Source organism: Bufo bufo, chromosome 4 (assembly GCF_905171765.1).
Source record: "Bufo bufo chromosome 4, aBufBuf1.1, whole genome shotgun sequence".
Classification (NCBI taxonomy): Eukaryota; Metazoa; Chordata; class Amphibia; order Anura; family Bufonidae; genus Bufo; species Bufo bufo.
In genome coordinates this window covers 200,803,126-200,828,900 of record NC_053392.1, presented here as the reverse complement: position 1 = coordinate 200,828,900, position 25,775 = coordinate 200,803,126, and the positions used below count along the sequence as shown (strand labels likewise).

The 25,775-nt window shown below is 43.0% G+C and overlaps 1 protein-coding gene across 3 annotated transcripts in view; it reads left to right on the top strand.

The window, feature by feature from the left end:
• Nucleotides 1-25,775, top strand: part of PLD1 (phospholipase D1) — a 269,399-nt gene that overhangs the window by 19,577 nt on the left and 224,047 nt on the right. Inside the window, exons 1-2 of one of the 3 annotated variants that reach the window (XM_040428238.1) lie at nt 617-912; nt 20,832-20,915. The gene's annotated coding sequence lies outside the window, so the exon portion shown is untranslated. Of the gene's footprint in view, nt 1-616; nt 913-20,831; nt 20,921-25,775 lie in introns of those variants that run through there. The other 2 variants (XM_040428237.1, XM_040428239.1) reach the window with 2 other exon arrangements.

Here is a 25,775-nt window from a genome sequence, read left to right as displayed (position 1 = left end):
CCGGATTCTGCTCCATATATACTGCTGCCCTACTGGAGAGGGAGGAGAAGGCTCTGTCCGCTTGGACCAATGAGGGTGAAGTGGGTGTGGCTAAACATCGTGCCTCCGTCCGTCCCTCAGGCCAAGTGATATTGTGTCATTATGTCTCTCTTCCTACATAGGGGTGTTGGGGGAGCTATAGGCGGCTAAGAACATACAGCAGGGGGTCAGACCCAGCTTAGAAAGTGAGTAGTTAATAATGCACATCAAGGGGATAAAATAAGAATACATATGGGCAGCTTAAACAACAGACATAAACTGTGGAGCTGTTCATATAGATGGGAGTAGATTAATACTGAGGATAAGGAGACAGAATTAACCCTATTAAACTAGCTAACTAGTCCGCACCCGAGCTGCAAAAAATGCAGCTCAGATGTGGAACCAAACCACGGTCGTGTGAATGAGCCCTAAGGCTGGAAGTAAAGCATAGGCTGATGGCTAGCAGCAGAACACAGGCTAGTGGTAGGTAACAGGACAAAGGCTAGTGTCTGGTAGCAGGACAGAGGTGGGTAACAGGACCAGGGGTGAAAACCAGACTTGGAGGCAAGAGGCAGAATCCCTAAGAAAACAGAGCCAGATGGACCCAGAACCAGGATCAAAAACAATCCTCAATCTGTGACTGATATAGCAGAGGGTTTCAATAGCAGAGTTTATCAGAAGCAGCCAATGGGAGAGCATAATATTGCTTTGCAATTAAGTCCAGTCCAGGAAATGGTTAACCCTTGCTTTGGTAGAGAAGCAGGGTGTGGCTGAGAAGTTCACATAGAACACTGAGACCCAGCAGGTTTGGGATGTAGCCAGAATAGAAGATATGAACTTGCAGAGCAGACCAGGACAAGTCACCTGGGTCAAAGGCATGCAGCCAGAGGAGAGGTGAGTAGCAGCACAGTTGGTGACTCACTAGGAACTGTTCAAATCTATCTTCAGTGTGGTCCCCTAGTGGTGGTTGCAGAAGGACGGAATTGTATTGATGAACTTTACATCTATATAATGGCAAGCAGAATGTGAAGCTCTGTGACCTCTGCAGATATGAAATTATTTAGCACAGAACTGTAGACCTATTTAGATACATGGTTATTAGTTTACATGAGAGCATCACTTTTCTTCTTGTACTGTAGGAAATGTGGTTTAACGTCTGTAAGCAGGGGGAGAAGAAGGTTCCATTACTGGTAGGACCAATATAGCGGCAATGTGGAGTGAAAGGCTGCATCTCCTATTGGTACAGTGAATGAGAATCTACAGAGGTTCTGTGTCCTCATGTCTTATTAACCCTTTGCCTCCGCAGATAATTTTGGCCTTAATGAACAAGCCTTATTTTTCAAATCTGACATGTCTCAATTTATGTGGTAATAACTAGGCTTGACCGAATCGAGCGCCTGATCATAGATCCGAAGTAAATTTGTTCAAAAACTTTGATGTTAATGCTATTTCTGTACAGCGTTTAAATGTATTGGCTCCATGGAGCCAAACTTCGTCTCACCCGAAGTCACATGAGACTTTGGGGAATTACCGCTGTATTCATGTCTGCGTATTAAAAAAATAAAATAAAAATTAAATAGTAATCTGAAGTGGGCTTTAGTACTGAGGTACCGGCCAGTACTAAAGCTTTATGTCAGCATCATTTTGTAAATGTGATTTCATTTTTTTAGGACATTAAAAAGCTTAGAATTTTAGAAGCAGTTTTTTTTTTTTTTTTTTTTTTTTCTAGGCAATTTTCAAAACTGACTTTTGTGAGGACCTCTTCAGTTATGAAGTCACTTTGTGGGGCATACAGAATAGAAATCACCTATAAATAACATTTTAGAAACTGATTCAAAACAGATTTTCTAAACTTTTTTTCACCCTTTTGGTGTTCCACAGGAGTTTAAAGCAAATTTTGTGCAGCTTTTCCATTGTAACCTATATTTTCCTGGATCACAGCAAGGGTTAACAGCAAAACAAATCTCAATATTTATAACCCTGATTCTGCAGTCTACAGAAACACCCTACAGTATATGCGATTGTGATATGTGCTGTATGGGCACATGGCATGGTGCTGAATGATAGGCTTGCAATATGGTTTTTGGAGGGTAGATTTTGCTGGAATGGTTTTCAGGCACCATGTTGCATTTGAAGAAACCCTGAGATAACCCTACAATGGAAACTCCCAAAAAGTGACCCTATTTTGGAAACTACACCCCTTAAGGTATTTATCCAGGGGTGCAGTGAATGTTATGACCTAACAAGTGTTTAAAGGAATTTAGAAACACTTGGCTGTGAAAATGAAAAATGAAATTTTTTACAATAAAATGCTGCTTTAGGGCCAAATTTTTCATTTTCACAACTGGTTACAATTTGTTACGTATTATTTCTTGAATATGGCAACACCCCATATGTGGTCGTAAACTGCTGTTTGGGGAGATGGCAGCATTCAGAAGAAAAGGAGCAGCACCTGGATTTTCTAATAAGGAATTTGCTGTAATTTTTATTTTTTTTTGGTTGACTGAACTGTGTAAGGGCTCGTTTTTTGTGGGCAAGATGTAGTTTTTATTGGTACCATTTTGGGATGGATATAACTTTATTTTTTTTTTGGGGAGACTAGGTATGCAAAAATTGCAGTTCTGTGTTTTTTTTAAAATTTTTTACGGGGTTCTTCATGCAGTATATATGATATGATCATTTTATTCTGTGGGTCGATACAATTATGGTGATACCAAATTTATATCGTTTTTTTATGTTTTGCTACTTTTGCATCATAAAATCATTTTTTTAATTAAAAATAAATTGTATTTTGCATTGCTATATACGAACTTCCGTAAAAAATTTATTTTCCCCATGATGTAGCTGTCTGAGGGCTTGATTTTGGGGTACATATAACTTTTTGATTGCTTTTTTGTACCATGTTTTTCAAAATCTTTTATGGTATTCACCATGTGGGATAAGTAACGTGATCTTTTTATAAATCGGGTCATTAAAGATGGAGCAATTCCAATTAGAAATGAGAGGATATGGGGAAAAAAGCGATTTTATTTTTTATTTAATATTGTTTAAATTTATTTATTTTTTTACTTTTTAGCCGTTCTTTATCAAAACCCATTTGTTTCTTGAACATCCAGAACACCTATGCAGTGGTCACTGTGCAGGGAGGGGGAGGAGGTGAGCTGTGATATCACCTGTTGTCTGTGGTGGATCCTGTATTACAGTATCTATATACAGATTTTAGGTATCTGTCATTGTCATCCTGTCTGTGTTGATAATGAGATGACTGCTGAAATGTGATCTCTACAGAACAGGAAGTGTGAGCCCATTGGGAGTCTCAGCGTCCAGTGTGAAAACTGCATTATTTGATCCTTTTGCTACGGCGCTGGAGCAATAGGCAAACATGGCGCCTGCTCGCACGTTTAGCGGGCGTCATGGCCGGCAGGTCTCTGCTGTTTCAAACAGCACAGACAGGTGGCTAATTACCCCGAATGGCAATAATGCAGATCGCAGTAATTAAAGCCTTTAGATGCCGTAATCAAATGAGATCACGGCATCTAAATGGTCAAAAACCCAGAAGCTCATGCTTCCGGGCTTGTTACCGGCACCCTCTGTGGCCAGTGAGGATTCCGATAATTGATTTGAATGCCCTCAGCCTCGCAGAAGAGGCTGAGGGCATTCATGCTGCAATTCTTATTTTGACCACCAGGCCAACATAAGAAATGAACAATAGTCAATAATAAATGCATTTTAACAATCCATGATTGTTCAAAGTTAAAAAATGAATTTTATACGCTCAAATACGAGCTTCAAAATTATTACAAAAAAGTTTTGAAAAAAACTGTTAAAATATAAAAAAAATTTAAAAATATAAAAGTTTAAATCACTATAAAGTTATGGGGGTCAGAATATGGTGATGTAAAAAAAATAATGTTTTTTTCAAAGTTTAAATGTATTTTTATACTATTTAGAAATAAAAAAAACCTATACATATGGGGTATTGTTATAATCACACTGACCCAGAGAATGAAGTGCATGCGCAAACAGAACGCCGTGGGAATAAAACCTGTAAAACGGTAAAGGATTTTTTTTTTTTCCCAATTCCACCCCATTTTGAATTTTTTTACCGCTACCCACTAAATTGTATACCATAATTAATAGTGGCATTAGAAAGTACAACTTGTCCCGCAAAAAATAAGCCCTCTTCCATCTATGTTAACGAAAATATAAAATAGTTATGGCTCAAGGAAGAAGGGAAGAAAAATGAAAACGCAAAAAAGAAAAAACCTCAGGTATCCTAACGGTTAGTATTTAGATAATGACATAGAAGATTAGAAAAACACCCAACATTTATAAAGGAATCACGTTTAACATAAAATCTTGATTTAACCAATTTGTCATTTTCTGACAATATGTACCCTTTAACTACAGTGTGCATCCAGGTTGCCCCCATCTTTATGTATAGAGTATAACTGCAATACTATTATGCCCCCAGATCTACCAGTTACTTGTTGGTTTCTCCTAAACTTTTAACACTACATCTCCCATTAGCTATACCTCCTATATATCAAATGCACCACTGCATTTCATTCATACCCCTACATTACTGGGCCATTTATTTAATGTTGCCAGTATAACGGAGGCTTGCTTGGAGCCAATAAAGATTAATATTTCTTTATAATTGTTAGAGATGTATTTGTGATCAGTTTTTTATATTCTCACCGTAATAGAGAAGCATTTCTCGCTTATGTAACTAACAAAATGGTTCACAGATAACTCGCATAGTCCATTAGTTATATTGATCTGGAATAAGAGCAGGCTGTATCTGGATATTACTTGGCTTTGTAGCTAAATCTTCAAAGGTACAAACACATCCCAGCATGCACTGCATTAGCATTTCAGCCTGAATGAGCCAAATACTGTCCATTAAAGGAATTTCTGGTTTTATGTAAGTAAAACATAATTAGTTTATAGTGAAAGTTCTGCAACTTTAGAATATACTTTACATTTGAGTTCCTCACCATTGTCTAGATTGGTTTGTTCTCAATGAGTGCGACATTCATACTTCAAGAAGTTGATGTAATCAAATTTAGATCTGGGGTTTATTTATTTCCTGGCCCTAGTAGAATATATATGTACTGTATACTGTGCACACAAGGGATAATTTCTTTAGTATGTTTTTAAAGTGCAGAGGGAAACTGGAGCACCTGGAGGAAAACCCATGCAAACACAATGTGAACTTAAAGGCGTTTTGCCATCTCAGACAATGGGGGCATATCGCTAGGGACCCGCACCTACAATGATAACGGAGCAGGGAAATGAACGGTGGGCGCACTGCGCATACGCAGCCGCAGCCGCCCTCAATCCATTTCTATGGGACGGCTGAAAATAGCTGAGCGCTGGCTCGGCTATTTCCGTCTGCCCCATAGAAATGAATGTAAGCAGAGGCCGCGCGTGTGCTCCCATTCACTTCTATGGGAGCAGCCCTTGGTGGTGGACGGACCCCGGGAAATCTGGGGTCCTCCAGCCACAGCTCTCCCCGCTCCGTTCTCGTTGTAGGTGTGGGTCCCAGACAGGGGCCTACATAGAAATCAATGGGCCCCATAGCAAGAATCTGAATTGGGCCCCCTAACCCCACCCACTACCCACCCCTGGCCCATCCCACCTCCTCTCCTGGCCCCTCCCCTGCCACACCCCTATTTGCCAATGAAGAAATGTATACATATGTTCTTACGTATTTGTACTGACCCAGAGAATGAAGGGCACAGGTCAGTTTTGCCGCAAAGGGAATGCCGTAGGAATAAAACCCGTAAAACGGTGGAGAAATTGTGTTTCTTTTTTTTTTTTTTTTATTACACCCCATTTGGAATTTTTTTTGCTCGCTTCACACTACATTGTATGCCATATTAAAGTACAACTTCTCCCGCAAAAAATAAACCCTCATACAACTATGTGAATGGAAAAATAAAAAAGTTATGGCTCAAGGAAGATAGAGAAGAAAAAAGAAAATGAAAAAAAAAATCTCTGGTATCCTAAGGGTTAAAGGAGCTATTTAACCCCTATACTGCCCCCCAAAATGCCCAGGCACCACATACAGTTAATACTTATGCCCAGTGGGGGGGTGCAGCCAATAGCAGGCCGTGTCGGAAATGAGCCTCCCTAGTGTCGCCCACGATGCAAGGGAGGCTCGTTCCCATCGTGGCCTGCTATTGACTGCCCCCCACGTCTCTGGATGTTTTCATCTGCGTGACAGGAGGGAGGCAGTGGCGGTCTGTGCAGGCATAAGGAGCAATGCGGGTGCCGGGGAATGAGGTAAGTAAGCTACCCAGGCATTTTGGGGGGCATTATAGGGGTTAGATAACCCCTTTAACTCCTTGCTGCTGATGCTCATAGAGGACTTAGGAGTACAGTGTGCTTTTGCCCCCCTCCCTGGGGGAATGCTTCAGCAGCAAGGAGTTAAAGGGTATATTTAACCCCTATAATGCCCCCCAAAATTCCTGGGCACTTTACTTACCTCATTCCCCGGCACCTGCATTGCTCCTGATGCCCGCACAGCTGCCACTGCCTCCCTCCCATCACACAGATGAAAACATCCAGAGACATGGGGGCAGTCAATACAGTGCCCGTTGGGCTGCCCAATGCCTCCAAATATATACTGTAGAAATAGTGCATTATAGACAGCCCCCTATAGTAACAGTGGTCTCCAAATTATAATTAATACTAATTATTCTTTCCCAGAGTGCCCCCCTACTTTTAAATCCCCTTATAGGGTCCCCAGTAGCTTAAATGCCCTGTATTGTGCCCCCAGTAATTGAAATGATCCGCTTTAGTGTCCCTAGTAGCCTAAACATTGCCCTATAGTGCCCCCAACAGCTCAGCAGTCCCCTATAGTGCCCCCCCCCACACCTCTGGGATGACTCGCACACCTCACTCATCTGTCAGTCATGCTAGACCAGTGCAGTCCAGTGGACAGAGTTTGCACCTGGCCACAGTACTTCACAGTCTGACCATGTGGAAAATAAATCTGCGCTTTCATTGGTGACAGGACTCCTCCTCCTGACCTCGTCCTCCACTTCTAATCTTCTGGCTCAGAACAGACCCAGGCCAGCGACTTCCTTATCTCCCTGGTGGGCAGCACGTCAACGGAGAGGATACGCTGGTTGTGCGCCTCTGTGTGTGAGCCGGAGGAAGAACACAAGTGGGCGGGCCATGCACCGCCTCTATTAACTACGTAGACGTAGGGGGCGGGGCCTTCCATGCTCTCTGGGTCCCACTATGCCGCGGGCCCCATACAACGGTGTGGTCTGCCTATATTGGCAGTACGCCACTGGTCCCAGAGGTGAGACCCGCACCTATTAGACAATGGGGGCATATCCTAGTGATATGCCCCCATTGTATGTGATGGGAATACCCCTTTAATATTCCATGCAGATTTGTCCTCGGTCAGATTCAAACTCAGGACCACCATTAGCCACAGATGTATCCATATGCAACCCTCTGTGAGCTAAATACATAAACAGCGTACAATGTATTAGCCTGGAGTCAGCACAGAACACAGCCCTTTCCAGTGCTGCCACTCCAGTCTGTTTACAGGCTGCAGTGGTGACATAGTCATATATGACACATTATTACAACAGTCAGTCATAGGCCTCAGCGGTCTCATGCTATATACCAGGAAAAAATTGTGAATAGTGATCTGGAGTATTTAAGATGTAACTTTTACTTCTAATACATTAAAAGATATATCCCTCAATATTCATGAAAGATTGAATGTGTATGTGAAATGGAAAGGTAATTCCTGGTGGAGTGAAGTGCACAGATAGGTGCCAAAAAAGGGAAAAGGAAGAGGGGTAACATTCATGCCTGCGGCAAACTGCAATTAGGAGAGGGGGGTCCTCTATCTGCCCCTCCTTCCTTTTCCCTTTTTTGGCACCTATCTAGCCATTGTTACCTTATAATTGTGTACCTAAGGTGCTAGTGCATACCGGCCATTGTTACCTTATAATTGTGTACCTAAGGTGCTAGTGCATACCACCTCTTGTTACCCCATAGTGTCTCACACTGAATATATAAGTGTGGACACGGTTGTTTCTGTTTCCAACTAATCCCCTGTGTGTGGGATTGTGAAAAACTGTATTCACATACACACTCGATCTTTCATGACTATTGAGGGATATATCTTTTAAAGGGAGTCTGTCACCACAATTTGCCCTTATAGACCACTTACATAGCACTGTAGCATAACTATAGATCAGTCAAACGGTACCTTTTGTCTTTTTGTTTGGATGTTCACCAGGGGCAAAAACTGAGTTTTTTTCATATGTAAATGAGGGCTCGCAAGTGCCCAGGGGTGGCATTCGGGCTGTAAGTGCCCAGGCCGCTCTTCCTTCTTCTCACATAACCCCTCCAAAGCCTGTTGCTTGGCCCGCCCTGTAAGCCTCTTACGTCATCCAGTGTACTGGCCGATATCCCGCCCTAGCATGCGGTGCGCATGCGCGGGTGGGATATCGGCCAGTACACTGGATGTCGTAAGAGGCATACAGGGCGGGCCAAGCAACAGGCTGGGGAGGGGTTATGTGAGAAGAAGGAAGAGCGGCCTGGGCACTTACAGCCCGAACGCCACCCCTGGGCACTTGCGAGCCCTAATTTACATATGAATAAAACTCAGTTTTTGCCCCTGGTGAACATCCAAACAAAAAGACAAAGGTACCGTTTGACTGATCTATAGTTATGCTACAGCGCTATGTAAGTGGTCTATAAGGGCAAATTGTGGTGACAGACTCCCTTTAAGGCTACTTTCACACTAGCGTTCTGCTGTCCGCTCGTGAGCTCCGTTTGAAGGGGCTCACGAGCGGAGCAGAACGCTTCCGTCCAGCCCTGATGCAGTCTGAATGGATGCGGATCCGCTCAGACTGCATCAGTCTGGCGGCGTTCAGCCTCCGCTCCGCTCGCCTCCGCACGGCCAGGCGGACAGCTGAACGCTGCTTGCAGCGTTCGGGTGTCCGCCTGGCCGTGCGGAGGCGAGCGGATCCGTCCACACTTAGGCTACTTTCACACTAGCGTTCGGAGCGGATCCGTCTGATGTTTCATCAGACGGATCCGCTCCGATAATGCAGACGTTCGCATCCGTTCAGAACGGATCCGTCTGCATTAAAACTTAGAAAATTTTCTAAGTGTGAAAGTAGCCTGAGCGGATCCGTTCAGACTTTACATTGAAAGTCAATGGGGAACGGATCCGCTTGAAGATTGAGCCACATTGTGTCATCTTCAAGCGGATCCGTCCCCATTGACTTACATTGTAAGTGTGGACGGATCCGCACGGCCAGGCGGACACCCGAACGCTGCAAGCAGCGTTCGGGTGTCCGCCTGGCCGTGCGGAGGCGAGCGGAGGCTGAACGCCGCCAGACTGATGCAGTCTGAGCAGATCCGCATCCATTCAGACTGCATCAGGGCTGGACGGAAGCGTTCTGCTCCGCTCGTGAGCCCCTTCAAACGGAGCTCACGAGCGGACAGCAGAACGCTAGTGTGAAAGTAGCCTTACAATGTAAGTCAATGGGGACGGATCCGCTTGAAGATGACACAATGTGGCTCAATCTTCAAGCGGATCCGTTCCCCATTGACTTTCAATGTAAAGTCTGAACGGATCCGCTCAGGCTACTTTCACACTTAAAATTTTTTCTAAGTTTTAATGCAGACGGATCCGTTCTGAACGGATGCGAACGTCTGCATTATCGGAGCGGATCCGTCTGATGAAACATCAGACGGATCCGCTCCGAACGCTAGTGTGAAAGTAGCCTAAAAGATATATCCCTCAATAGTCATGAAAGATCGAGTGTGTATGTGAATACAGTTTTTCACAATCAAGGGCAAATTGTGGTGACAGACTCCCTTTATTGTATTCGAAGTAAAAGTTACGTCTAAAATACTCCAGATCACTATTCACTTCTTCTTTTTTCCTGATTTATGCGAGTGATCAAATATATATTTTTTCATTCTATATACCACCAAAGCTAGTGATTGATAATGGGTATAGTTTTATTTTAACACATTTAGGGGCTTTGGAAAGATTTTGAAATAAGTCAGACAACTATTTTAACTCAAAAATCAACAACATGGGTAATTGGAATTAATAATTATTTAAGTTTTTCTTACTGAATCATAAATAATTCTAAAATATCAAAACTATTTAATATATATTCCCAGCTATAATTATTGGTTCTCTCAAAAAAATGTAGATTGCTATTAAAGGGAACCTGTCACCATGAAAATGTGAAATAATCTACAAGCGGCGTGTTATAGAGCAGGGGGAGCTGAGAAGATTGATATATTGTTTTACGAGAAAAGATTCAGTAAAGCTTGCAATTTATTAATTTGCTCTTTTTACGCTTAGGAGTCATGTGGGTAGTGCCACTCTCCCAACTCTGCATGACTAAGTATACAGGGTAGGCTGCCAATCACTGTTAGCACTGCCCACAATTAGATGAACCAATAACAAGTTATACTGCATCTTTTCCCATAAAACTATACATCTGCCTGCAGATTGCACTGCATTTTTGGTTGCAGGTGCATTTTAATGGGGTTGCAATTTATGTAATGTAAAAAAGCAATGTTCTTTATTCAAATACCTTTGTATAACTAATTAGAGCAGAGGAGGAACAACTGGGCGAGGGGCAATCGGCTGTACCTGCATTTTGAAAGGAGTTGTCTCTGAGAAGACATCCCCTTTATTGTACAGTATTTTATCTTTTATCAGAGTTTGCTTGAAATAATAAGATTAAAACCATAAAAATCTATAACGCACATAATTATACTACTGTTATAATACTATTTCTGGATAGTGTACAACATTCAGGTAATCTATACATTAGTCATGGAGATCCATGTCATCTGTTTCTACCACACCTCATTTGTAACAACATAATTAGCCTTTAAGTAGTTGACTTCTGGACTTTTGGTATTGTTTCTTTAGGTCCAGCAATTTTCTTATCATTGTCCGAGGGTAAAGCCTATAATAGACAGGCAGATCAGCAAGCGATTGTCAGGAGGTGGAGCTTTCTGGCTAGCGGTGGAGACCACTGCTATTACATGCGGCGATCCCCTCTGCAACATGGGGAGGAGCGATCACTATGTCATCGCTCGCCCCCATACTGTAGCGGTTTGCCGGCAGCAAATCACTATTAGACAGCACGATCTGCTGCTGGCAAGCGCTGATTTTTAAGCATGAAATCAGCTGCAGTATTACACTGCAAGAGGATTATCGGCTGAAATATAGGCTGGTGTAATATAGTGCAAACACTGTAAGTACACATTCTTAGTGATTGACTGAAATCTTTATGTTGACTCCAGTTATATAGGTTAGGGTGGGTTCACACTAGCATTAGGGATTCCGTCATGGCATTCCGTTATGACATGATTATAACAGAAAATAACGGAATACCCAGACAGAATGCAAAAGGTATTCTGTTTGCTTTCCGTCCTAATAAAAGTCTATGGGAAAGCATAGCTGACAGATTCCCTCTAGACCTCATGCACACAACCATAGTTTTGGTCCGCATCAGATCTGCATATTTTGTGGATTGGATGCATTCATTTCAGTGGGGCCGCAAAAGATGCAGACAACACACCGTGTACTGTCCGCATTCATATTTCCATTCCATTCCAATAGAACATGTCGTATACTGGTCGTCTGTAAAATGCTTAGGCTACATGTACACGACGAACAGACATTTTTTTCATTGATGCCTTTTTGAGAAAGTGACATTAAAAATGGACCCATTCAATTGTATGGGGGCAGTCGGTCGGTGAAAAACGGACAAGATAGAACATGTTCTAATTTTTGACGTAAAAAAACCTGCCATGTGAGTAACCCCAAAGACTACCATTGGTCTTAAAATTGACATGTGATGGCCGTTAAAAATACCTCCATCACATGTCCGTTTTGTGCATGTAGCCTTAGAAAAGATTGTAATGCAGTAAATGTGATGCAAGGCGTACACGCCAGTTTTTTTTACGCAAAGTGCGCCATAAAACTGGTGCATTTTAAACCTGTCAGCAGCATGCTATAGGACAATGGGAAAACATTCATTTTAACTTAAAGGGGTTGTCAGACCTTGCAGTTGACAAACCTTTTGGTTTGGATCTGTGCCCTTGAAGCCCTGGAACAAAAAAGGAAGACGCACCTGTCCATGATCCCACAGCCGCTTCCAGTCCCCCAAGGACCAGGAATCCATTATGGGATGACCATTATAGGTTTCATCAGTGTAACATTACATTTATTTTCATCATCCATACCTTACAAAAGAGGGAGAGGCAGAAGAGAGAGAAATTGTATATGGTGATAATATGTTAAAACATTGCACGTTTACACACTAGACATGGACATTTTAGTAGTTTCTAAATATTCTGTTTGCTGGTATAATGTAGTGTATAAAACCATCAAAGCTAGTAAGTACTGTGCAATAATGGTGGTTGTTACCTAGTCTTTCCACTAGGTGTCCTCGCTGGATTTCTATTCCTTTCCATATGCACTATGTAAGGGTGGGTTCACATCAGCGTTCTGTATTCCGTTATGGCTTTCTGTTATAACCTGTTATAACGGAAAGTAACTGAATCCATAAGACGGAGGTCAAAACAGAAGCCTTTAAGAGGCATTCCGTTTTGATATGTCATAATAAAAGTCTATGGGAATCATAATGGATCCATCTGGTTCCCGTTATGCAAGACCGTCTTGTCAACAGGACGGGATACGTTATGATTCCCATAGACTTTTAATATGAAAAAGGCTTCCGTTTTGGATTCCGTCATAATACAAGTCTATGGGCAGCATAACGGATCCGTCTTGGTTTCCGTTATGCAGGACTGGACTCCTGCATAATGGATCCGTTATGCAGCCCATAGATTTGTATTATGAAGGATCAAAACGGAATGCCTCTTAAAGGCGTCTTATGAATTCTGTTATTTTCTGTTATAGCCATAACGGAAAGCCATAACGACAGAATACATAACGCTGATGTGAACCCACCCTAAGAAGTGTTACCCTAGCAGTAGAGTCCTTTAAACCCATTACCACGGCTTATTGTTTCCAATATGATGGGGGGAAACGTGCAGATAAAATATAGTAGGATTTTTTTGTAATATTTTAGTAGTAATATTATATAGAAAAATTTTACTTAATAATAATTAGAGATGGGCAAATAGAAGTTGACGAAGTAGAATTCCTTCTGAATTTCAGGAAAAATTCTATTTGCTCCGAATTTCCTCACATTTCGTGGGAACGATTCGCATTTTTTCCTAAAATGGCTGCTGAACGTGTTTGGACATGGAGCAAGGAACTCTGGGAATGAGGGATCAGCCACAATGCCAGACATGCAGCCAATCAGCAGCCAGCCAGCCCTGTGATGTCCTCTTGGATTCAGCCATTTTCCAGTGTGCTTAGTGCAGGCAGAGACGTCAGCAGGCAGTAGAAAAGACTTTAGAAAAGTGGTACAAAAGACTGTGGTAGAAAATACTTTAAAACTTTTATTTTTCTGTATAGAAGTTCAGGGAAAGGATAGGGAGGAATCATTCCACAGTATTGAAGCAGAACAGGGTTCAGTAGGGGAGGTTACAGCCTGGGTAATGGGAACAATCCTATTACACCTTGCTGCACTGACTGTGGAGACAAATTGTCATTATACAGCTCTGTAATTCCAGAAAACCGTTATTATTAGGGCGCAAGTGCTGATTGACACACCCATTAACAGGGTTTATTACAAGGAAATATTTCTACGTCTTAATTGCCCTTGTGCGTGCAGTTATATGTTCTAAAGCATTTTTTGGCGTGTATTAGTGTGAAAAAAATGGCTTATTAGCTGTTGTGTGGTGAAGTGAGAAAATTACTGAATTTTTTTGGGTGTTTTAATTTCCTTTTATTTGTTTGATCTAACAGTATGTCAGACAGAGAAGTGCCAGGCCCTGCACAGGGGAGTGGCAGAGGCCTAAATGTTTCGCAACAGAGTAAGGGTGTGTGGCAGCAGGAGTCGCAGCGAGAGGCCTGAGCTCCCGGTGTCATCTAGCGGTCGTGTCTTGACCAGCAACCCAGCGGTTCTTGAATGGTTGACTCGGTCATCCACTTCGTCCTAAGTGACATCAGACACCCCCAGCCAAGAGTCGGTGGGTTCATCAGACACAACCCTTAGTTGACATGGCCCGAAAGCAGGCCCTGTGCTCTCACCTGTCCTCAACCTGCCTCTGTCCTTTTCTGTTCCCTCAGCCAGAGAAGTATTATATACAGCGAGGACAAGCTACTAGAAGACAGTTAGCAGCTACTGGCCAGCCAAGATGGGGAGGAGACATCCGCCGCTTCCTCTGGTAGGCGGGCAAGTAGTGATGAGGAGAATGGCATGGGAGCTTGAGTTGCGAGCGGTCAGGCTCCTGACCCAGAGACTGTTGAGGAGGACATCAGTGACGTGCAAACAGTACTCGATGATGATGATGTAGCTGATAGCACATGGAAGCCGGGTGAATTAGGGACTTCATTATCATCGGGAGAAGAGGGTGGCAGCTTGTCCAAGAGTAAGCGGCGGAGCCAGCAAGTCGCTAGTGTATCCGGGAGTCAGCAGGGTGGCAGCAGTGGGAGGTCGGGAGCCAAACGTGGCCAGGGTAGACCACCCGCTTGTCAGGAGCCTACCTACCCGGAAAGTAGTGGTGCAGAGGTTCATGGAAGCAGCGGCGGTAGCAGTCAGTCAGTGCAAAGTGTTGGGGGTAAAATTGCCTACTTGGCGGTGTGGCAGTTTTTTGTTAAGCCGCCGGAGGAGGTGAACATGGCTATTTGTAGTATCTGTGGGCAGAAGGTGAAGCTTTGCCAGGGTGACCACGGCCCTGTGTCAACATATGCAGCGTCAACATATAGTGGCCTGGGAGAACTGTGGCTCTGATGTGGTGGTCCAGCCTGCCGCAGCAACCGCTGCCTCACCCAGTGGCACGCACCCGATTTCAGGCAGTCAAGGCTCCACCACCGCAGCCGAAGGGAGCTGTCTGTGCTTCCCATCATCTGCTGGTCCTGATGCTTCTGCTCCTCCTCTTCGTCAGTCAATCCATCAGTAATCGATCACCGAAGCGGTTGCCAAGAGACAACAGTATGGGTGCACTCATCCAATAGCGCAGAAGCTGAATGTGCTTCTGTCCAAGTTGCTGGTGCTGCCATCCCTCCCTTTCCAAGTGGTGGACTCTGCACCTTTCAGAGAACTGATGGCTTGTGCCGAGCTGAGGTGGAGAGTCCCAAGCCCCCAGCCCTGCACACGTATGTAGAACAGAACGTGGGCCAGTCCTTGAGCCTGTCGGTGTCTGCCAAAGTGCACGGCAACGCTGACATGTATTGTCCCTGACTGTAGTTACAGCTCCACATGTCTTTTATGGCCCACTGGGTGTATGTGGTTCTGCACAGCCACACCAGCAACTTGGCCAGGTGACGCCGCTTCCGCCTCCACGTTCTCACGCTGTTGGTCCTACGACAATGTTCGCCTCTGCCTTCTCATCCTCCACTGTGTCCTCCTCAGACTCCACTGCAGGGACAATTCACAGTGCCCCTCCAGCATACCACATGTGCAGGGCACGGCTGCGTCACTCTGTTCTGCACTTGGTTTGCCTCGGCGAATGGAGTCACACAGGGGAGGAACTGCTCCGTGTGATGCATCAAGAAATCGAATACTGGCTTTCTCTGCATCAACTGAAAATCGGAACCATGCTGACCGACAACGGGAAGAACATGGTGTCGGCGCTGCATCAAGGAAGGCTGAGCCATGTTTCCTGCATGGCACATGTGTTTAATCTGGTTGTCAAGCAGTTCCTGAAGTCTTCCACCCATCTGCAAGACATCCTGAAAATGGCCAGGAAACTTTGCATGCACTTCAGCCACTCGTACATTGCAAAGCACACCCTCCTTGAGCGGCAGAACGGCATCCCCCAACATAGGCTAATATGCGGCGTATCCACCCATTGGAATTCTACCCTCTATATGTTGGACCGACTATATGAACAGAGACAGGCCATAAACGATTTCTTGATGATCCAAGTGGACAGAAGTACTCCCCTGTGTAACTTTGTCAGCCAGTGGCAGCTCATGCGTGACACCTGCTGTTTGCTGAGGCCCTTTGAGGAGGCCATGTTATTTGTCAGTCGCCAGGACTATGGGATGAACAACAGAGGGATGACTTCTGGCTCTCCACCTTGTTCGACCCTCGCTACCGGTCCAAAATGGGTGCTTTTTTTACACCCGCTGAGAGGGAGGACAAACTGAACTACTATAGAGACATCCTATGTAGTCAGAATTGCATCAGAATTGGCTTATGATTTGGTAGGCAAAAGCAGGAGTGGGTACAAAACACAGAAGACATGCAAATATTCCATTCACGTGTCATCTCTGTTTTGTATCCACTCCTGTTGTTTTTTTTTTTGGGCTTTAGCAATACTGATGGATTGCTGACAAAGTGAAGGTGGATGCTCCACAGACAGGATCTGTTTTTTGGGGGTTATTGTTCTGACTGATCAGAGGAAGGTCCAAATAATCAGTGACGTCAACACAAACTTACTGCTGACAACTTCTCCACTCTGTTGGGTGGCTCTACTTGTATAAGCGTTTAATAGAACAGGTTCTGTAGACATCTATGTGGAATTAGCTGCCGACGGTGTAAAAGGAGTGCGCTTCTTCTTGACGCTAACATCGACCTGTAAGGATGAGCTCACACTTGAGTTATTTGGTCAGTTTTGGCCCCATAACTGCCCAAATAAGTGAAATGTGCAGTGATTCTAATAGCGACGCCTGTCATGTGCGTGGACTCACAGTATTATTTCACTACCAAAGCAAACTCCCTATGCGTGTTAATACAAGGCACAGTGTTCTACGCCACTATAAAGGCTCTCTGCAGCCAGGAAATAGTCATTTTTTTTTAACATGATTCGCCACAAACAAGTTCTGATTGAACCAAATTTTTTCGAAAAATTCGGCGAACTGGCCGAATCGAATTTTTTTGAAATTTGCTCATCTCTACTTATAATATAAAATAAAGTAATTGATACAGGCAACCTATTTTGTTTCACCTAGAGATGACCGATATTCTCACATGCGGCAGATTTCTTGTAAAGATTACTGCAACTAAAAATCCCTTACACGCATCTAAATGGTGCTATTTCTGGAGTATCGGAATGGATTTCTGCAAGCCTCCTGTATATATATGTAATACTTGCAGCAATGTCTACAAAACAGCTGCATGTGAACACAAACTATTTTCAAGGGGTCAAATATAGACTGGAGATTACCTTTCCTGGGCCTCCGAACATGCCCTGACCCGGAAAATGAGTGGCATTTTATCGAGGAAGGAAACATTTTAATGAGTCCTTATAGAGAATCTACACTCGCCTAAAGAATTATTAGGAACACCATACTAATACGGTGTTGGACCCCCTTTTGCCTTCAGAACTGCCTTAATTCTACGTGGCATTGATTCAACAAAGTGCTGATGGCATTCTTTTTAGAAATGTTGGCCCATATTGATAGGATAGCATCTTGCAGTTGATGATGGAGATTTGAGGGATGCACATCCAGGGCACGAAGCTCTCGTTCCACCACATCACAAAGATGCTCTATTGGGTTGAGATCTGGTGACTGTGGGGGCCATTTTAGTACAGTGAACTCATTGTCACGTTCAAGAGACCAATTTGAAATGATTCGAGCTTTGTGACATGGTGCATTATCATGCTGGAAGTTGCCATCAGAGGATGGATACATGTTCTCATTCTGTTTACGCCAAATTCGGACTCTACCATTTGAATGTCTCAACAGAAATCGAGACTCATCAGACCAGGCAACATTTTTCCAGTCTTTAACAGTCCAATTTTGGTGAGCTCGTGCAAATTGTAGCCTCTTTTTCCTATTTGTAGTGGAGATGAGTGGTACCCGGTGGGGTCTTCTGCTGTTGTAGCCCATCCGCCTCAAGGTTGTGCGTGTTGTGGCTTCACAAATGCTTTGCTGCATACCTCGGTTGTAACGAGTGGTTATTTCAGTCAACGTTGCTCTTCTATCAGCTTGAATCAGTCGGCCCATTCTCCTCTGACCGCTAGCATCCACAAGGCATTTTTGCCCACAGGACTGCCGCATACTGGATGTTTTTCCCTTTTCACACCATTCTTTGTAAACCCTAGAAATGGTTGTACGTGAAAATCCCAGTAACTGAGCAGATTGTGAAATACTCAGACCGGCCCGTCTGGCACCAACAACCATGCCACGCTCAAAATTGCTTAAATCACCTTTGTTTCCCATTCTGACATTCAGTTTGGAGTTCAGGAGATTGTCTTGACCAGGACCACACCCCTAAATGCATTGAAGCAACTGCCATGTGATTGGTTGACTAGATAATTGCATTAATGAGAAATAGAACGTAGTCATAAGAATAGATGCTCCAGATATACATGGGGAATGCAAGTAGTTACTATAAAACAGATATGTAGGAAATAACAGCTGCACTCTTTTTGCAAGAGTTGATGCAAAAACAGCTTTGTTGTAGATCACAATATAAGGTGTACCAGGGGCGGACTGGCCATAGACTCTACAGGGAAACTTCCTGGTGGATCAGGTAAGTAATTGTCTGACGCTTCCCTCCTGACACTTGAATTCAGCTGTACTGCCATCTTGAGGCAATTGGAGTACAAGGATAGAGCGAGGCAGCTGGTGCTGGCCACCACAGAGGGACCGCTTCTGGGGAGGTATTTTGGTTCTGCACTGTGGGTATATGGTTCTGCTTTGGTGTTATTTTGTGCTGCAAGATGGTACTGCTGGTAGGCGGTATTTGTGTTGCCCCTGCCTTTTGTAGATTTGGACCAAACTACAACATGGTCCAAAGTAAGTCCATATATCGCATAGATACATAGTAGGTAGTCCATATGCAAAGTTTATATATCCCTTTTAAGCATAAGTAGATAAATGTAGTATCTGATTCAAACAGGCTGAAACATTTTGGTCAGCTTAGAGATCTTTGTCAAGCTGAATCTGAGAAGGAGAGAAGAAAGCAATACTGTTTTGCAGCAGAGCTACGGGAGGAGTGCCATGTCCAAGGAGCCTTATGGTGCCCATACACAACAGATTTACAGATAATCCATTGTTTATATATTAGAGAGTACACAGAATTCATAAATGCGGAAATGTGGCGCAATTTGGTGCCTCTAGGTTTAGAGAAATAATTTGCACCTAGTTCAAAACTACGGGAAAGGATGTGGCTTTTGGGGAAAGGGACCGTAGTCTAAGGTACAATTTTGTGCCAAAATTGCGCCACAATTCTGTTGTAAAATTCTGAACCAACCAATAGTTAGTATACAGTAAGACAAAAGTGTCTAGTTATGAACCTATTTATCATCCAGCCTGAGCCACTGGGAAAATCTGGTGCAGGTCTAGACAGCCAGTCCAAGGTTACGCCCTTTTCAACATTTCCTTTCCACTAGCTTAACCCTTTGTTCTCATATTAACGTTTTACTTACTGTATAATACCTAACCTGAGGGCAGTTGTCCATGCTTGATAACTGGCATGTTTGTTTCTTGCAGTAACCATAGTATCTTTACAGCAGCCATATGCATATCAATACACATGCATGTTGCTATACGATTAGTATTGGTGATTAATTATTGATGACATTCTTTCGTTATCAACTGCTTGCATATACTGAGAACTTTCTACTAATTACATGTAGTTTTAAAGTCATTTATTCAAAGTGCAAATGTCAGGATCAACTTTGAAGGTGCCCATATAACTGAAGCCAGTGTAATACTAATAACAGATATTCCAGTTACTGTGAGGTTATTTTTAATCCATTCAGTATCTCTTATTTTTCTTGACTATATTGCTAATGTATCTTGCTTTTATTAATGCAGGTTACCACTCCCAAACATGAAATTAAGGGCAGGTCCCATAAAGAAGTGCCTTTGTTTGCCACCCTGATTAATTATAGCATGCCAGTGGATAAACTTAGAATAGATATTGCCAGAACCAACAGCTTCACTTTGACTGGCTAGGAACCCCTACCTGTCTTCTAGGGCCTAAGGTTGTTGAACCTTAGCACTTCTCATTTAAATTGTTTAGTAATTGTTCCTCAGTATTCTAAACTTGTCAATTTTGTACTTCTCGTAGAAGGTGAGATATGGCCGTGTCGTGGCTCCATACAAAAGACTTCTACAGGGCCTTACTACACCTCCAATTTCATGCTGGATTATGCAGATACTCTCCTCTAGAAGCATTGCTTTTAGGGAGGAATATTGCCGTGAGACCTCCACATGAATGAGGCTTTAGACTAATGGCCTTGATTATTGTTGTTAATTCCGCTTAAGGCTAGTTTAAATAACATGCCGTATACGATGAACCCCAGCAGGTTGTTCCTCTGGCAAAACAGCCTGCTAGACAATTTTAGTGCTAATGTAAAACAGGTATAATTGTATTAATACCAGGATATAAATTTCCCATCTACATGGTATGATGTTAGATCTTTATGGTAGAACCCAGATGGAATTTGAAGAAGGGTCCATCAAAGTGGAATTTGAATTTTTTTTTGAAAAATCATCAATTTTTCCGAATATATTTGCTGCTTCCTTTTTTGTCACTTGTATTGTTGATACAATTTGTCTTCATGCCTGTACCTTGCTATGATAAACATAAAACAATAACTGTTAATTATAAAAAAAAAAAAAAGCATAGCCTCATTCTAGTGACAACTGCACATTAGGAACACTCCTAAAGCCATTTACTTCACACAGGTTTTCTACCTTGAGGATTCATTGAGCAAAATTAGTAATTTTTCTACATTTGTATTTTTAGATGTATGCAGTGCAAAAGTAGCCCTCCTGCTCATCCTATAGTTTGGACTACTGCATTCAGACAAGATTTCTGTTTTTTAGCAAGGTAAGGTAAGATTCCTTATGTGTCAATTATATTTGAAAATTCTAAGTCAAAGAAAAACCAATCTGTTTACCGATTTGACTATGGGCTACACCTAATGGCAATATCCGGGCAGTCCCCTGATATCCACCCTTTAACCCCTATACAGGGATCTAGACTTCACTGCAGGGGAGCCACCAGTCTGTTACCTAAACAAGCAGAGGTCAGTGCACGGACAGACAAACAGAACAGCACACCTTTACTAAGGACTAGCAATCTCCCCTAGATGTAGGTGCCTTAAATACCCTGAAGTGTCCAGACACTGGCTGGGAAAAACTAGGGAAAAGCGCATGCTAGCCATAAGAGCAGCACAGGGAGGCCTAATAGGAAAGTATTGGTGACTGTCTTTAGCAGGACAATCAACCTGGGATACTGGAAGCTGGGCCTGCTGCTGGTAGGCAGAAGAGGGCACGTGGGCCCAGACTCTGGGTAGCGGGACAGTTGTGGGCATGGGCTTCTAGCACAAAATGGTAGAGAACTTTTGGATTCTGCATTGTGTCATGCACCTACTAGGCCTATCTCCCAATATTTTCAATGCAACGTGACCGTGCAAGTTTGCCCACCTCTCTGCCGATAATGGTTTCCAGTGCCCTAAGTCCCGATGAGTCCTCCTAATGATGTGTGCAAACTCAGCAGTTCTGTTATGCAGACAAGCAGTACTGAGGCCCTCCCATCTGCTCTGATGTCCACCAGCCCTGCAGCTGCCAACTATGAATATTCAAGAGGTGGGGCAGAGTGAAGAGAAGGATAAGGCATAGTTTACATACTGTATGATTGACCTGTACAACTCAGATTACAGGTAAATTGTGGGGGAATGGAAATGAGTTTGACTAAAAGAAAACCATATTTAGAATCTGTGTCTGTGACACTATCTGTATTGACAGATTCCCTTAAATCACTATATGTTAGATTTAGTGGACTTAATATTAGGGAAATAAAAGATAGCATGGACATAACCCAATGACTGGATGTCCAATCTGAAGATAACAGTACAATTTATACCATTTAAATGAATGGGATTCATTCCATTGGCAAAACCTACTGAAAAGGAAAGATAATAAGAAGGCAAATAAGTTTCTTATGCGATAATCTTAATGAGGTTCTGTACCTTTTTATTACCGATAATCTATCCTTTGGATAGATCATAAACATCTGATCTGCAGGGTTTTGACACCCGGGACCCCTGCTGATCAGCTGTTTCAGAAGGCAGTGGCGCTCGTAGTAGAGCTGCGGTCTTCTTGCGGTTTCCCGCAGTCCAGTGACGTCACAACTATTTTCACTGGCCTGGGCGCCACTGTCTTCTCAAACGGCTGATTGGCGGGGGTCTCGTGTAGAGCTGAAAAGATTACTAGAATGAATCGATTAACTGGACACAAAAAAATCTTCGATGCAAATTTTTTCCATCGATGATTCGTTTGTGCCATGTGACCACGTAGTGTGAGTGAAGAGCTTGCTATTACTCACGCTCCATGGTCACCCGCCTGCCCGCACAGCACTGCACTGGATCCTGACGTACACACATTGTCAATACATAGTGCGTGCTTATGTGCACTATGACCTGGTGTTGTGCAACGTCAGGTCCCAGTGCAGTGCGTGAAGAATAGGATGGAAGATCTCTGGAGTATCGGCAGTGCCCCTACAGGAAAAGTATTTTAGTTCATTTGCGCTGCGGCTGGGCAATGATGGCTAGGAGGGGGAGTGGGGAAGCTGGTGGCACTGGGGATGAGCTGATGGCATGGGGAGAGCTGGTGGCAATGGAAGGGGAGCTGGTGGCACTGCAGGAGGAACTAATTGCATTGGGGGGGAACTGGGGGGGGAGCAAATGATGGCACTGAGGGGGAGGAGACTGATGGCAGGGGGGCTGATGAGTTAATTATAGAAAATGTTCTTTTAATTAGTTTTTTCTTATTAGAGTACTCGATTAACCGTTGGATTAATCGGTAGAATACTTGATTACTAAAATAATCGATAGCTGCAGCCCTAGTCTCGAGTGTGGGACCCTCGACGATCAGGTGCTGATCAGTAATGAAGGGGTACAGAATCCCTTTAAGCACTGACTATTTATTGGTGCTATGTTTTGTTGTTTAGTAGATTAAAATATATGAAAAACAGGACGGCTATATATTCGAGGAAGAGAACACTTTATCTTCCCATACAGACCAATGCTGTCTTGGCTCCTGTAGTTCTCATGCTGAACTGCATAATGTCTGTGAGTGTGATGCTGTAGAACCAGGTCCATGTTGAAATGATACTGTAGCAGCATGTGATGTCAGTGGAACATTTCCGGCTCATTTATGTTTTTTTTAGGTGATCAATGTGCAGGCTATTAGAAGGCACAGAAAAACCTGTCTTGTGTGGACCCAGCTTGAAATCAAACCTCTATTAGAGGATGTGAAGACTGGTCATAAATTATTATTTAAATTATGCTCTGTTGATATTATTGACCATAATGTATTCCATGAAAAATACTTCCTAGACCATTACAGTATTCTCAATCTGTCGACACAAGGAAAAATGGATCCTTGGATTCATGTAGCCTTTAACATTTTTTAACCCTACAAGTTGTGTGGTACTAATTAGATCAGACAACATTTCTAATATTCAGGTGCAGGGTTCTGGTGAGCCCCAGTGTAGACACAGAACCTACTAGTAAGACAATGCTAGACCATACTGCATCCATCACAGCAGCACAGCTTCACAGAAGAGTCCAGGTGCTGAACTGGCCTGCCTGCAGTCCAGACCTTTCCCCAAACATTTGGCGCATTATGAAACAAAAAAATCTGAAGAGAAGATCCAAGGCTGTTGAGCAGACAGAATCCTACATCAGAAAAGAATAGGACAACATTCCTCATTTAAAACTCCAGCAATTGGTCTCCTGACTTCCTAGATGTTTACAGATTGTTTTTAAAAGAAGAGGGGAATACTACCCAATGGTAGACATGACCCTGTCGAGCTTTTTTCAGATGAGTCGCTGGCATCAAATTCTAAATGTTTTTTTTTTTTTTTTTTTTCATAAAACGGTAATATGTCTCACTTTGTAACAGCAACGCCCACATTGCTCCTAGGCGCTCATTTACATATATTAAAACGTAATTTTTCTCAACAATGCAGACACATATGAATATGGGACCAACACAGATGTCTTCAGCTGCCAAGTGCACATGTAACAGGTCAGCCAGTTTCATAGGTACAAATCTGCTTACAGATGCCCTTTAATTCTAAATACACATATTGTGGCATATTAGTGCCCATTATTACCCAAGTTATGTTTTCTCTTATGAAGAGTGTACTGAGCAAGGAGCTAAGTAATTATTCATCAGATGCCGTATCTCTAAGGTGAAAATAATCTTACTCATAATAAGGTGTAATTTATCTTATCTCTTCCTTCTCATCCAAAGTATCACATTCTGTCTCTGTCACACAAGTGATTCATGTAATAAATTAAACCTTTATGAAACTTTTATGCTCCAGCCAGGTGTTGTGTCAGATTTCCTGATTTACAGAAAAAAGTAGAGTAGTGCTAACAGGCACTGTCACATACTTAACTGTCCATGCTCTGGCGGCGAGCCCGGCTTCTCTATTGCGGCACAGATGTGGTCATTCCATTGTTGTGGCAACCAACCGCGCTGACAGTCGGGTTGGTAGGCCTATCAGTGAGCAGGGTCACCGGGCTAATCAGGCTCTGTGCCATTGTCACATACTTCCTGTCAGTGGGAGATTTAAACAGGCAGCAGGTGCCTGTGATTGGTGTTCGTTGCCTCACTAGCATTTATTGTACTATTGTGTGAATTCTTGGTATTCTGACAGTTGGATTGTCCCTGACCTTGCACCTGACTGCTGACTATTCCTCTGACATTATCTCTTGGCACTGATTACATCTGATATTTGACTATGTGTTTGTATTTTGTGTTGGTTCTGACATCTCTCTGGTTTTGACTCTGGCCTGATTTTGACTTTAGCTTTTGTATTCTGATCCAGTCCTGATTTTGCCTCCCTGGTGTTGACCTCTTTCTGTCTGACTACACTTTTACCCCACTAGGTTTAGTCTAGTTAAGGGCTGACACCAAGTTGTGGACCGCCATTTAGGGCGGATGATGGCAGTAGGTAGGAACAGTAGTGCAGTTTGGGTACAGGACTGCATTGTTCCCTACCCTATGTGACAGGCAGACAGGGCTTTGAAGGATGTTGGAACACACTTAATTTAGGATAGAATCTGCACATCAGTTTTCCAGCATTCCATGATAATTACAGTATATTTGGTTGCATGACATTTTTAAAAAAAGTCGTGTACATGCAATCAAATTCATTGTGCTCATATGAACTGAGACTGTTGCACAACATTTATAATTGCAGTTCTCTGGGTGTCGCCCAAGGTTTCCCTTACCTCTCCCAGGAGCCTACTCATCCGTTGTATTCAATATCCTGCAACAGTAACAGAGATTATTTTTTTTTTAAATATATAAAAAGGAATGTAGTAACTGCGTACAAATTACATAGTTTGTCGCTTGAGACAATGGGAATTAAAATCTATGACAAAAGTCTGTGTGTAGCTCTAGCCTACCAATACGCATTTATGTTTATATGTGTAAATTTTTATTTTATTCTATAATATTATGCGATTAAAGTTGATCAATGTTATCAACAATGCTATCAACAGCTGCTTTTTAGATTATTGTATACAGGAATAAGGATGTGGTATCTAGTGTTGAGAATGCACTTAGAATTAATGCCGTAAGGATTAACATTGTCTGCCAAGGAAGGGAAGAAGAGAGATTAACTGCCTTCGAGTACAATGTTTGCAGACATGCAAATACTTCTCCGAGT